Below are 13,755 nucleotides of genomic sequence, written 5' to 3'. Positions count from 1 at the left end.
CTTTTCTCAAGAGGACACCACTGTAATCAGTGTTCTCTATGTCCTTTCAGGATTATGCTGTGCATATACATGCTTATGCAATATATCTGTGTATATAAAGCCCCTCCTTTTGCCCTTCTACAAATGAGAGCATAGATACTACACTTGTTGGTACCTTGCTTGTTATTGAAGTTAATGATTTTTAGGTTCTGCGGTTCCCTGACTGTTGAGATTTTGTCTTACTCACAGATGACTGAGGAAGAACCAGCTTTTACTCTCCCACATTGACTGAGCCATAAGGAGTGAAAATGGTGGAGACAGTTAAAAAGCTATATGCCCTATTTGTCTCAATTGTTGGGAGTGGCTCCAGTACATTTATGGCCGTGATCTGGGAGTCTTGAGCGGACCTCAAAACATACTTTGCTGTCATCAACTATGATGTTTTTTCTAAGTTATTATTCCATGGCCTTGTTCTGTGCACGAGAGATACTAAAACATATTTATCCGTATTCCCAGAGTTTAGACAACATGGGGGACCAGGAATTTTTATTTGTTTTGCTTTGAATTGCCACCAAAGCAAGCCGTCTCCTCCTAGCACATATCTCCCTGGGCAGGGGCCTGCCCCAGGGCCCCTTCCTATTGTTGACCAGGAGTTGACCCACTGAAGGAGAGCTTATCTGTTCTTCCTCTTTATCCCTATCAGCTGTTTGACATCTGCTCTTTTCACTGTAGAAATTCAACAGTGTTGGAGGCTAGAGACTTTGGAAGGCCTAAAGACAGACCCAAGGGGGCTTGAGGGAAGCGGAAAATGAAATGCTTTCAGAGACATTTTTACCTATAATTAGAAAGAAAATGGAATTAATGGTTATAATCAGGATTTTTTATTTTTATTATTATTATTTTTTTTGAGATGGAGTCTCGCTCTGTTGCCCAGGCTGGAGTGCAGTGGCGCAATCTTGGCTCACTGCAAGCTCCGCCTCCCAGGTTCACGCCATTCTCCTGTCTCAGCCTCCCGAGTAGCTGGGACTACAGGCGCCCACCACCACGCCTGGCTAATTTTTTGTATTTTTAGTAGAGAAGAGGTTTCGCCATATTAGCCAGGAAGGTCTCGATCTCCTGACCTCAAGATCTGCCCACCTCAGCCTCCCAAAGTGCTGGGATTACAGACGTGAGCCACTGCGCCCGGCCGGTTTTTCTTAATTTGTGCCTTGAGACCTTGAGTTCTACTAACATTAAATAGCTTAAGTTAAAACAGTACCTATTTTCTGTAAGTAACAGGACATAGGATACTGTAGTGGTTCCACCATAGAGGTTCTGGAATCAGACTTCTTGCGCTCAAGATCTTGGCTGTCACTTTTTAGCTATCTAGCTTTGGCCAAATTACTTAGCCTCTGATGCCCCAGCTTCTCCATCTGTTAAGTGGGGATACTACTACTACTACTGCTTCGTAGGGATACTGTTCCTTTGCCCTAAATAAGTGCAAAATAGGTTAGGTGTTAAATTACTGTATCAGATCAGCCCTATTTAAACATGTAGTGAAGAAAAGTGTTAAAATTAATGTTTTTGATATTTCTTGATTCTCTTGAAGCTCAGAGAGGCCAGGTTAGACATAACCTGTAAGGTAATAGCAGTATTGTCCATTTGATATTCAAGTGGAGGCTTACTGAAGGCCAGTTAGCTGAACTCTGTCTAGCTCACAAGCCAGTAGAGGCAATATCTTACTTGTTCCATTTTCCTTATTAGCAAGAGATGGTACTATTCAGAGTAATAAGTTATTCTGCCTGTAGCTTAGTGTAGACATTAAATCAGAAGTGTGTTGAGACTAGTAGGGAACTGCTGAATTGCATTTAAATAATTTCCAGTTGAATCCTTGTTTTTCCAGGTACAGAATAACTTTTGATGTCACTTACATTTTACTTGGAATAAGGTGCTCTGATTCTACCTCTCAAAGGCTGGTAAATCACAAGTGTTCAGTTGCTGTCACTTGGGAAACCCATTGTTGCTAAATATATAAGTATGTTGAAATTGCTATGAGAATATAACCCAGTAAAGAACAACCTTCAGACTTCAGATCTAAATCTAATATCAGAAGATTCAAAACTGTAAGGAATGCAAAATTTCTCACTGGTATTATTCAACAAAGAAGATAATATAATTTGCAGGAATATACATTTCTGTCTATGCTAGTTAAAAAAAGTGATTTCTATTTTGAATGGAGAAAAACACCTAGAAACATTATTTTTCCTGAATTGACCCACATACATAGAAAGCTTCTCACTATTGATATTAAAAAATTAAGGTTTTAGTTATTAAGCCCCCTCCCCAAATTGGGGGTTATAATATGCAACTCATGGAAGATGTAGTAGTCAATAAACATAAAAAATGCCCAACTTTACTAATAATGAAATAAATCCAAACTGAGATCACTTTTTGCTTCTCTGGTGGCAAAGATGAATGTTAACACTAGCATGACCATATAACTCACATCCAAAATGAGGAGGTAGCTCACACCTGTAATCCCGGTGCTTTGGGAGGCTGAGGTGGGAGGATGGCTTGAGGCCGGCCAGGAGTTTGAGATCAGCCCGGGCGACATAGTGAGATCCTGTCTCTACAAATTAAAAGTTAAAAAATTAGCTGGGCATGTGGCATACACCTGTAGTCCCAGCTACTTGGGAGGCTGAGGTGGAAGGATTTCTTGAGCTCAGTAGTTGGAGGCTGTAGTGAGTCAGGATCATGCCACTGCATTCCAGCCTGGGTGACAGAGAGAGACTCTACAGATAATAAAAGGGAACACTGTGAATAATTATTCTGGGTAAACATATATAACCCAAGACCTCCCAGGCAAACTGGTTCATGTGGTCACCTTGGTTAAAAGGGTGTGGGGCCGGGCGCAGTGGCTCATGCCTGTAATCCCAGCACTTTGGGAAGCTGAAGCAGGTGGATCACGAGGTCAGGAGTTCAAGACCAGCCTGGCCAATATGGTGAAACCCTGTCTCTACTAAAAATACAAAAATTAGCCAGGTGTGATGCCGCACGCCTGTAGTCCCAGCTACTCGGGAGGCTGAGGCAGGAGAATCGCTTGAACTTGGGAGGCAGAGGTTGCAGTGAGCCGAGATTGCGCCACTGCACTCCAGCCTGGGTGACAGAGCGAGACTCCTTCTAAAAAAAAAAAAATGGGGTGCAGGGAGGCTGGGTGTGGTGGCTCACGCCTGTGATCCCAGCACTTTGGGAGGCTGAGGCAGGCAGATCACCTGAGGTTGGGAATTCAAGACCAGCCTGACTAACATGGAGAAACCCCGTCTCTGCTAAAAATACAAAAATAGCTGGGGGTGGTGGCGCATGCCTGTAATCCCACCTACTCGCTCAGGACGCTGAGGCAGGAGAATCACTTGAACCCGGGAGGCGGAGGTTGCAGTGAGCCGAGATCACACCATTACACTTCAGCCTGGGCAACGAGAGCGAAACTCCATCTCAAAAAAAAAGAGAGAGAAACAAACAAACAAAAATCAAGAGGGTGCAGGGAGATGGACATTATCCCACACCAAAACAGGGAGGCTACAATGGTCTAGACCTTTGTGGGGGCAATCTGGTACTGTAAAAACTTAAATATGTACTCTTTGACCAAATTATTCCAATTAATAAATATCATGCATAAATGCAAAGATAATGTTCAGAGTTGTTCACTTCAGCATTATTTATAGTAGCAAGTAACTGGAAGCATCTTTAAATATCTATCAATGGGAGATTAAGTAAATGAATTGTGCCTTATACATTTCATAATGGCCTGCAAATGCCAAAGATTGAAGTAGATGCTGGGTGTGATAGCTCACACCTGTAATCCCAGCAGTTTGGGAGGCTGAGGCTGGAGGATTGCTTGAAGCCAGAAGTTTGAGATCAGCCTGGGCAACATAGCGACCCTGTCTCTACTTAAAAAAAAAAAAAAATTAAAAAAATTAGCTGGGCATGGTGGCATGCGCCTGTAGTCCCAGCTACATGGGAGGCTAAAGTGGTGGCCCAGGAGTTTGAGGTTCCAGTAAGCCATGATTGTGCCACTGTACTCTAGCCTGGGCAACAGAGTGAGACCCTGTCTCTAAAAAAAAAAAAAAAGAAAAAAAAAAGATTGAAAGATTGAAGTAGTGTTATATGTACAGACACAGAGCATCTACTGTATATTATTAGATGAAAAAACAAGTTATAAAATATTCCAGTTGTGTTTAAAAATGATATGCAGCATGTCTCAGTTTTTCTTGCATCGAAGCTGATTGTTTAAGCTTCCTCCATGCATACACTAAGCTCCTTCAGGGCTTGGGCAGTGCCTTTGGATGGTGTCTTCTCATCCTTTGCCGAGACTTTAGGTGGCATCTTGTACATAGTTGGCCCTCAGTGATTCCTTAACAGGTGTGATAATATGGCATTCATCTCATCATTAAAAGAGCCCTCTGCAAATTAGTCGAATTCTAGTTCCCAACTACTTTGAAATACATTTAAAAACTGATTCTGTAATTTTAAAATTTTGTAGTTCAAATTGAGTTACTGATTTTTTGTTTTGTTTTGTTTTATTTTGTTTTTTTGAGACGGAGTCTCACTCTGTCACACAGGCTGGAGTACAGTGGCGCCATCTCGGCTCACTGCAACCTCCGCTTCCCAGGTTCAAGTGATTCTCCTGCCTCAGCCTCCCAAGTAGCTGGGACTACAGGCACGTGCCATCATGCCCAGCTAATTTTTGTATTTTTAGTAGAGACGTGGTTTCACCATATTGGCCAGGCTGGTCTCGAACTCCTGACCTCAAGCGATCTGCCTGCCTCGGCCTCCCAAAGTGCTGGGATTACAGGCATGAGCTACCATGTCTGGCCAAGTTACTGCAATTTTTAATTAATATTTCAGTCTTTAAATGATTTTGTCATATTTGTTTTCTCCCCCATTTCTGAGATATATTTTTTGACCTCCGCTGACTTTATAGTGTTGTGTTTGCAGGGTTTACCCTTTGGAAGTGGATTTAATTCTTGCTGTTTTTAATCAGTTGACAAACATTAGTACTGGGTCTTACCTAAAAGCTTAAACCTTCATACGTGCATTAGAATCAATGAAGCACCTTATAGGAAAGCAGAGTCCTGGACTGCAACCCCATAGATTCTGATTTAGTAGGTCTCAGGGAGGGGCCTAAGGAATATGCAGTTTTTGGTAATATTTAAGCTGATTCTAAAGCAGGTTCTGCTGATCACTCTGGGAAACACTGATTTTAAAAGATTGTATGGATTAGCCTAGATTAGCATGAATCTATTGGGTTTGTTAAACAAGAGCCTTTAGTAAAATAAGAAGGTATACATGTTAATTTATAAAATTTAACACACAGTTTAGACCAGAGCAAGATGTAAAGGACTATAAGCACTGAGTACATTGTGATGTGATCCCATTAATCTATATCTGCCAAGATGCCGATCTACGCAGGCAGTACCGTTGTAGGACCATGGTGTCACATGCACAGCAATAACCTGCAGGCGTTCAACCGCAGAATGGTCAGCAGAGCCTGGAACAAGATAAATCTCTAACTAAGAAGTGTGAGCCTTAAAGGAGCACAGATTATCAGTGAATGATCACTTAAATGTAGCTCCAGGACTTCGGTGTTAATATTGCTGTCATGTAACTCTTTCTATAAACGACGTTCTCTATTTATTTTATTTAAAAGTGGTCAAGAAAATTATTAATCCGACTGTGTGGTTCCATAGCCTTGTCTTAGAATGAGATCAGAATTCAGTGTTGTGTAGGTGTATACTTTTGATCTTCCCAGGGACTGGGCCCCTTTAAAGTATAGGTTTTTAGCATCATTTAACTGTTCATGCAACCACAGTGATTTCCCCTGAGAGAGACCCTGGCGGCATTTCTAGTTTCTGCATTTCCTTTCTGTTGCCCGCCACATAGGTGGGGAGCAGAGAAGCGAGGGTACCAGAGGATTCCAGTGATGCTGTGGGTGTGTCCGGGGTGACCGGATAGCAGTGCAGCGTGGAGGTAGCTTTGTGGTCTTCCAGGTCTTACTGCCTGGGATGGATTTCCTACTTTCCCGTTACCAATTGTGTGGCCTTTGGTAAATTATTGAACCTGGAAGCCTCAGTTTCCTCCTATGAAAATAGGAATCATTGACTCATGGAGTCATCGGGAAGATTGAGTTAATGATCCTAGAGTGCTTAGCATGACAGTACCTGGCACAGAGAAAGTGCTCTGCAAATGCCAGCGCTGTTATTATTAATCAGATAGACTTTTTCTTCCTTAACACCCTACATTTTGAGATTTTAGCATTTACTCTTCATTAATCCGCTTAGGCTCCTAATTTCTTATAACGTGTTTCTAATTTTTAAAGGGATCAATTTCTTTTTTTTTTTCTAGAGAATCCTTTTTAACAAGGCGTAGATATTTGTATGTATATCCTAATCAGAGACATATGGCAGCTTCAGTGGAACCATAATATAATGAGAGGATCATGGCTTTATCTTTATAAGATTATGTCATAAGCAATAAACTCTAAAGAAAAAGACAACCTCTTCCTTTGTTCCAGATAAATCTTCTGGGCGGTTCTTAATTTTTATCCATCAGTCTTGTTTTATAAGCAAAATGGTTACACTTTGGGATTTCTGAATTGTGTTTTCCATGTAATGGAACTTTGCTTAATTTTTTTACAGCTTGAGTACTCACTTGTGTAAATTGTAATCACCAAATTTCTCCCGAAGAGAGAGAGGCCAGGCTTGCTCAGTGTGGTGTGGTCCCATGTGATGGCAACTGGGAACAGTGAGTGGGTGGGTGTTTCCTTTCTCACCCACTCCTGTTAGCTTTTCTGGTGTATCTGTGCCCACCCACACATGATTTCTGACTGCTGCAGGACAATATGGAAGGCACCTTGTAACACTTTTATTATTGTTCTGGGTTAAAGAAATACCTGGAAGGTCATAGTGTTGTGCCAGTAATGTGCTACCTTCTAATAAATGTGTGTTTGTAAGGAGAGACCAGAACTGCAAGGGTTTTAATAAGATTAACTTTCTCTTTTCTGCTTAGTTTCTGGTATTAGCAGTGAGGACTTTAAGCAGCGATTTGTATTTTTTACTTCCTCTCTCAAAGATATTGTAGATAGTGCAGTTTTTATCAGCTGCAGAAGGCAGCTGTTGAAGAAAACTAATGTGATTGTTGAGAGCAGAGAACTGGATGATGGTAATGACCAGAATGGTTAACCTTTCGGAGCATACTGATTGCTTTTCCTCATATTAAGCGTTGTGCATAGGATCATCTCATGTCAAATCCCCAGTAACCCTAGGAGAGAATGCTACAGAGACAGCCACGGTTCCACAGCTGGCAGTAGGGGTCTGGATTTGAATCCAGGCCCCTCCTTCTTAGCTTAGCCTGTATTCTTGCATGCCCAATTCTTAAAGCCGGTCAAATCTGTGCAAAACACTCAAAATGAGGAGTGTTTGTAGGTTGCAGTGAAAACTGTTACTGTGATGAAACATTAGTTTCTAGGTCTGACATCCCCCACCTTTGACTTTGTTATTTTCCTTGATGCAAAAATGTCTAGTTCTAAGGGAGCACATAAAGAGGAGACATAAAAATAATGGAATACCATACCTGTTTTCTAGATAATGGCCTAGTTTAAGGTTTTGCCTGGAAAATTCCCTCTCATTTTTTCCTTTTTTTTTTTTTTAGGGCCATTTTTATATGTCTCTACCTCTGGCCTTTCTACCTTTTTTCCCCCTCTGCTAGAATGTTTATATGAATTGACACCTACCTGAAAGTAGTTCCAGACTTGACTTTGTTCAGTTTTACAGTAAAAATCTGCAGTTCTTGTACAGTTTTGGCAATTCAGTACAGGGTATTACTTATTTCATTAGAATTAAAAACTTGATCCATGCTGTTTTATTGGACAATGTTTCATTTCCTTTTTAGCTAAGGGGATAAAGGTCCTTTACTCATCATCTCATTTGGGAAATAAATCTCTTTCTTTCTGTCTGTCTCCCTCATTCTTCCTCTTGTGCTCTGTCTCTATTCTCTTTGAATATTATATTGAATGTAATATTGAATATTATGGATGACCAAATGAATATTATATTGAATATACCATTGAATATTATGGATGACCAAATGACAGAAGAGGATAACATAGATAATAATAAGGTACATATCTTGAAGGACAAGCTGTAAAATAAGTAAAAAGTATGTTCTTCAAAACACTTCTAGCAACTTCATGCTATTTCTTCATATTTCTGCAAGCTGAGTCTATCTCTGGTTTTGTTTAGCATTTATAGGGTACACATGATTTTGGCAGATAGGAGAACGTTTTGTTCCTTAACCTTGTGTGGGTTCACCTGCATGGTATGTGTATTTCAGCATACACGGGGAGCTCTATAATTTTATTCCTGTCCTGGGTTATCCCAGTCTGTAAAAGAGGAAAGTAAAAAGTCACAGAGCTGTTCATTAAAAGAGATAGTTATAAAAAGTCATTTGAAAAGCAGGGAGCTATTTTACAAGTATGGGCCTTTGTTTGTAATGTAAACATAGACATTGACAAGGGCCAGTTGTTAGAATGACTTAAAAATACAATCCAGAACCCTGAAGGTACAATAAAGACCTCAGATGGAATGTTTAATCATTGTGTTCTTACTTGAAATCCCAACCGTGCTGTCTTGGATGGTCAGTAGAGACTTCCAGTCAACTCGCTTTGGTGGGGCTTTAGAAAGACACCTATGGAAGGCACATCACATGGGAAAAGCAGGAGCAAGAGAGAGAAAGGGGGAGGGGCACATACGTTTAAACAGCCAGATCTTGAGAGAACTCTTGGAATTAATTATATTTTACTTAAATTTCTTTAGACTGAATTCTAGAAAAAAATGTACAGTGGTAGAAGGAATGGGGTGGGATGGCATGGGACAGGGTAAGAATAGATAATAATTCTTCTGTGTTTTTAAATATTCAGGCAGATTAATATGTGATATGATGCTTACCCTTGGTTAAAGATCTACGTTTTTTGTTTTCTCTTGCAGCAATGACTTGACTTGAAGAGCTCTAAGAGACTGAAAACTTACAAGATATGACGTTGCCTTGGGAATATTTTTATATATTTTATACAGTTTCTATCATGGAGTCAGCAGGCACGTGGACAAAACCTAAAAGGGAATATTATTGCTGCGCCGTATACAGAATTCAGTTTGCTTTGAAACAAGTTTTGGTTGAAAGAGTCTGTTGAAAATTTTATTATACTTCCAGGGAAGGGAAGAGCTGTTTTTATCTTCTTAACCACTCCCAGCCTCTACTCTTCCCAGCCCCTAATCCCAGGCCTTGGTGTACACACTGTAGTTTTTCCATTATGATGAGTACGTGCAGTGATACTCTTTATGTACAGTCTGAGCTTATGCTCAGGGGTGTGTGTGTATATGTGTATACATGTGTGCACGTGAGTGTGTGTTTCTTTTTCCAGTTCCTACATCCTATTTTGACACTGGTTGTAAGAAGATCTTCATACATACAGGTTAGCTGTTACAAAAGATAAAAGATGAATCTTCAGTGGTAAAAGCTCAGTGGAAATAATCTAGTCTAGCCCTGAGGAGTTGATTCCCCAAGGGACCATGGAGTCAGATGGGACCAGATGCTAGACTTTGGATTCCTTGACCACAAATTCAGCATTAACTCCTGCCACTACCATGTCACTCCTACAGCACTTACATATTTTGAGAAGGTTTTTTTTTTTTTTGAGACAGAGTCTCTCTCTGTACCCTAGGCTGGAGTGCAGTGGCACAATCTCGGCTCACTGCAATCTCCACCTCCCCAGGTTCAAGTGATTCTCCTGCCTCAGCCTCCCAAGTAGCTGGGATTACAGGCATGCACCACCACACTTGGCTAATTTTTGTATTTTTAGTAGAGATGGGGTTTCACTATATTGGTCAGGCTGGTCTTGAACTCCTGACCTCAGGTGATCCACCCGCCTTGGCCTCCCAAAGTGCTAGGATTATAGGCGTGGGCCACTGCACCTGGTCTTTTTTTTTTTTTTTTTTTAACCTTTAGCTGAGCGATTCTTGGTTAATCCATTGAATAAAGGAGAAAATGGTTTAAAGTCACACACACACAAATTTGTTTGGACAACCGAAGGCCAAAACAAAAGAACCCTGCTTCTCACATAAGATTGGCCTGCACCTACATCTGGCATGTTTTTCTTTGTGTATTTCCTGTTTTTCATCCTGTAACTAATGCTCATTATTTAAAACACTCCAGTTACTTTCCCTTTAGGCCTGGCAAACTTTTCTTTTTCCTTTTTTTTTGTAACTGTACATTTTACAAAACACCTGAAAGGACCCAGAGGCATAAATAGTATTACATGATTTATGATAGCTCTGGGGTGAGCTGTGGGGGAGGCCAGTTACAAGGTCTCCAAGACCCGCCTCCATGTCAGTGTTGGGGGTGCCTTGAGCACTTCTTTTGTTTCATATAGAAAAAGCACATCTTTCATTTGTCTCCCAAAAGATGATTTCCATAAAAATATACTTCAAAGTATTTACTGTATATAGACTTAAATGATTCTATTTCCAGCATCAAACTAAACATTTCTAACCTTCTAAATAAATGGGGAATTCAGTTTCATGAGAATTTTTACTGACAACTAATAAACACTGTGTGTGTACACATTCATATACACTGTGGAATGGAGAAAGTCAGTATGGAAATAAATTTCACTGAGATCCAGAAAGTAGCAATATAGGACTTTTAGGGGTATGTATTAGTGTAAATAATATATGTGCAGTCTAGGCTAATCGTTTTAATTAAAAACAAATAAGCATACTTTTTTGCTTTAAAAATATGCCCTCAAAATGGTGGGGGATAAAATGTAAGATAGTCTTTAGCTTTAATTATTTTTCCATCTTAATTCAAGTCAGAGCACTTTTTTTTAAAATAGCAATACAACAGGCAAGAGAATACTTAAAAATATTTAAAACTGTATTGATACCAAGAGTATGTTTTAAATATTTTCTAATACTTGAGCAGTTTTTGTCTGGCAGGCTTCCAAATTTGCCAAAATTAAGCGTTCAGTATTTTCAACACATACGCTTTTTACTGGTTTATACTGAACTATCTGATGAGAATTCCTAAGTGTTCCCAAAGTAACTGATGTTTACAGGTCTTGTGTTTCTTCTCCTTCTTTCTAAGGATGAGGGAATCCACAACAGACTTTCTCTAGAAAACACTAATGATGGACAACTTTTTGGTGTCATCAGTGAGTTGGCTACTACCTTGATGTAAAAATTTGTAAAGAAAATTTTTCACCATTTCGAACGTCAAGTGTATTTTTAACTGTCTGGTTTGTACTTTTATGACTTTTGTACTACCAAAGCGGAGTTAAAAATAAAAATGTTAAACGCAGTGTGTTGTCTTGTGAGTGATCCAATTATTGGCGCCTTGTACACTGGAAATACAGTCGTGGCAGTATAATTATTGAGCTTAATTTTTTACAGTGCTGAATTTCCTATGTCTTGAAATATCAAGTGATCACTTGGCTGACTTTCCTCATGGGATTTCCCCTCCTGCGGTACCCCTTCCCCTGACACAGGCATACCTTGGAGATACTGTGGGTTCAGCCCCGGCCTACTGCAATAGAGCAAATATTGCAATCAAGTCAGCCACATGAGCTTTTTGGTTTCCCACTGCGTATAAAAAAGTTATATTTATACTATACTATAGTCTATTAAGTATATGCAATAATATTCTGTCAAAAAACGTACATACCTTAATTTAAAATACTTTATTGCTAAAAAAAAAATATGATAATCTGAGCCTTCAGCAAGTCATAATCAAAAGCTGCTGGAGGATCTTGCCTTAATGTTGAAGCCTACTGACCAGGATGGTGGTTACTGAAGGTTTTGGTGGCTGTGGCAATTTCTTAAAATAACACGATGATAAAGTTTGCTGCACTGATTGGCCCCACCTTTCATGAAAGTTTTCTCTATAGCGTACAGTACTGTTTGGTAGCATTTTATCACAGTAGAACATCTTTCAAAATTGGAGTCAATCATCTTAAACTCTGATGCTGCTTTATCAACTACATTTATGTATTATAATATTCTAAAACCTTTGCTGTCATTTCAACAATGTTCACAGCATCTTTACCAGGAGTAGATTCCATCTCAGGAAACCATTTTCTTTCATTATCTGTTAAGCAATTCCTCATCTATTCAAGTTATCATGAGATGGCAGCAATTCAGTTCAATCTTCAGGCTCACTTCTGATTCTAGTTCTGTTGCTGTTTCCACCACATCTGCAGTGACTTCCTCCACTCAAGTCTTGAACCCTTCCAAGTCATCTATGAGGGTTGGAATCAACTTCCAGACTCCTGTTAATGTCTCTATTTTTACCTCCTCCCATGAATCAAAAATGTTCTTAATGGCATCTAGAATTCCTTCCAGAAGATTTCAATTGACTTTACTGAGGTCCAATAGAGGAATCACTGTCTACGCCAGCTCTAGCCTTATGAAATGCCTTTCTTAAATAATTAGACTTGAAAGTGGGAATCTATGGGCTGCAGAATGGATGTCGTGTTAGCAGGCATGAAAGCATTTCTCTCTTTGTACGTCTCCATAAGAGCTCTTGGGTAACTGACCAGGTCCTTGTCAATGAATTATTACACAGAAATGTATTCTTTCACAGTCCAGAAGGCCAGACCTTGAAGTCAAGGTGTCTGCAGGGTTGATTCCTTCTGATATCTCTGGGGTATAATCTGGCCCATGCCTCCCTCCCAGCTTCTGGTGGTTGCTGGCAATTCTGGCATTGTGTGTCTTCCTTGTGTGAGGGAGTCCTCTGCTCTTACAAGGACACCAGGCATTGGGTTTAGGGTCCACCCTAATCCAGTATGACTTTATCCTAACTTGATTACATTTGCAGAGAACCCATTTCCCGATAAGGTCATATCCACAGGTCCCAGAAGCTAGGACTTCAACATCAACAGGTCTTGTGGCGGATATCATTCAAATTACCACACCAACCGTTGGTGGATCCTGGCTGCAGTGGCTATGTCTGTGGTAGGAGCCCTTTCAGGTTGGTGCCCATGTCCCTTGATGTGGTTCCATCCTTTACTTTTCTCCTTCCTCCACCTATTACACACTTTCTTTCTTTCTTTTCTTTCCTTCCTTCCTTCCTTCCTTCCTTTCTTTTTCTTTCTTTCTTTTTCTTTCTCTTTCTTTTCTTTCTTCTTTCTTTTCTTCTTTCTTTTCTTTCTCTCTCTTCCTTCCTTCTCCTCCTCCTCCTTCTTCTTCTCACCCTCCTTCCCCTTTCTTTCATCTTTTTCCTTCCTTGTCTTTCTTCTTTTTCTTTCTTTCTCCTTCCTTCTCTTTCTCCTCCTTTCTTCCTCTACCCTCCCTTCCTTCTTCCCTTCCTTCCTTCCTCCCTCCCTCTTGCCTTCCCTTCCTCTTTCCTTCTCTCTCTCCCTCCCTTCTTCCCTTCCTTCCTTCCTCCCTCCCTCTCGCCTTCCCTTCCTCTTTCCTTCTCTCTCTCCCTCCCTTCCTTCCTCTTTCTTTTCTTTTTCTTTCTTTCCTTCTTTCCTTTCTCTTTCCTGCCTTCCTTCCTTCCCCTCCTTCCTTCCTTCTTCTTTCTTTCCTTCCTTCCTTCCTCCCTCCCTCCTTCCTTTCTTCCTTGCTTCCTTTTCTTTCTTTCTTTCTTGACAAAGTCTCACTCTGTCGCCCAGGCCAGAGTGCAGTGGTACAATCTCGACTTGCTGCAACCTTTGCCTCCCAGTCTCAAGTGGTTCTTCTGCCTCAG

The 13,755-nt window shown here is 40.4% G+C and overlaps 1 protein-coding gene across 2 annotated transcripts in view; it reads left to right on the top strand.

The window, feature by feature from the left end:
• RELL1 (RELT like 1) overlaps positions 1-11,367 on the top strand; it is a 73,769-nt gene extending 62,402 nt beyond the window's left edge. For both annotated transcript variants that reach the window (XM_002814657.6, XM_054553819.2), the window contains exon 7: positions 9,000-11,367. The gene's annotated coding sequence lies outside the window, so the exon portion shown is untranslated. The remainder of the gene's footprint in view (positions 1-8,999) is intronic.
• Positions 11,368-13,755: the final 2,388 nt, after the last annotated feature.

The sequence above is a fragment of the Pongo abelii genome, chromosome 3 (genome assembly GCF_028885655.2).
Source record: "Pongo abelii isolate AG06213 chromosome 3, NHGRI_mPonAbe1-v2.0_pri, whole genome shotgun sequence".
In the NCBI taxonomy this organism is placed as follows: domain Eukaryota; kingdom Metazoa; phylum Chordata; class Mammalia; order Primates; family Hominidae; genus Pongo; species Pongo abelii.
The sequence above is the reverse complement of the archived record's forward strand: the minus strand, read 5'-3'. Positions and strand labels throughout refer to the sequence as shown.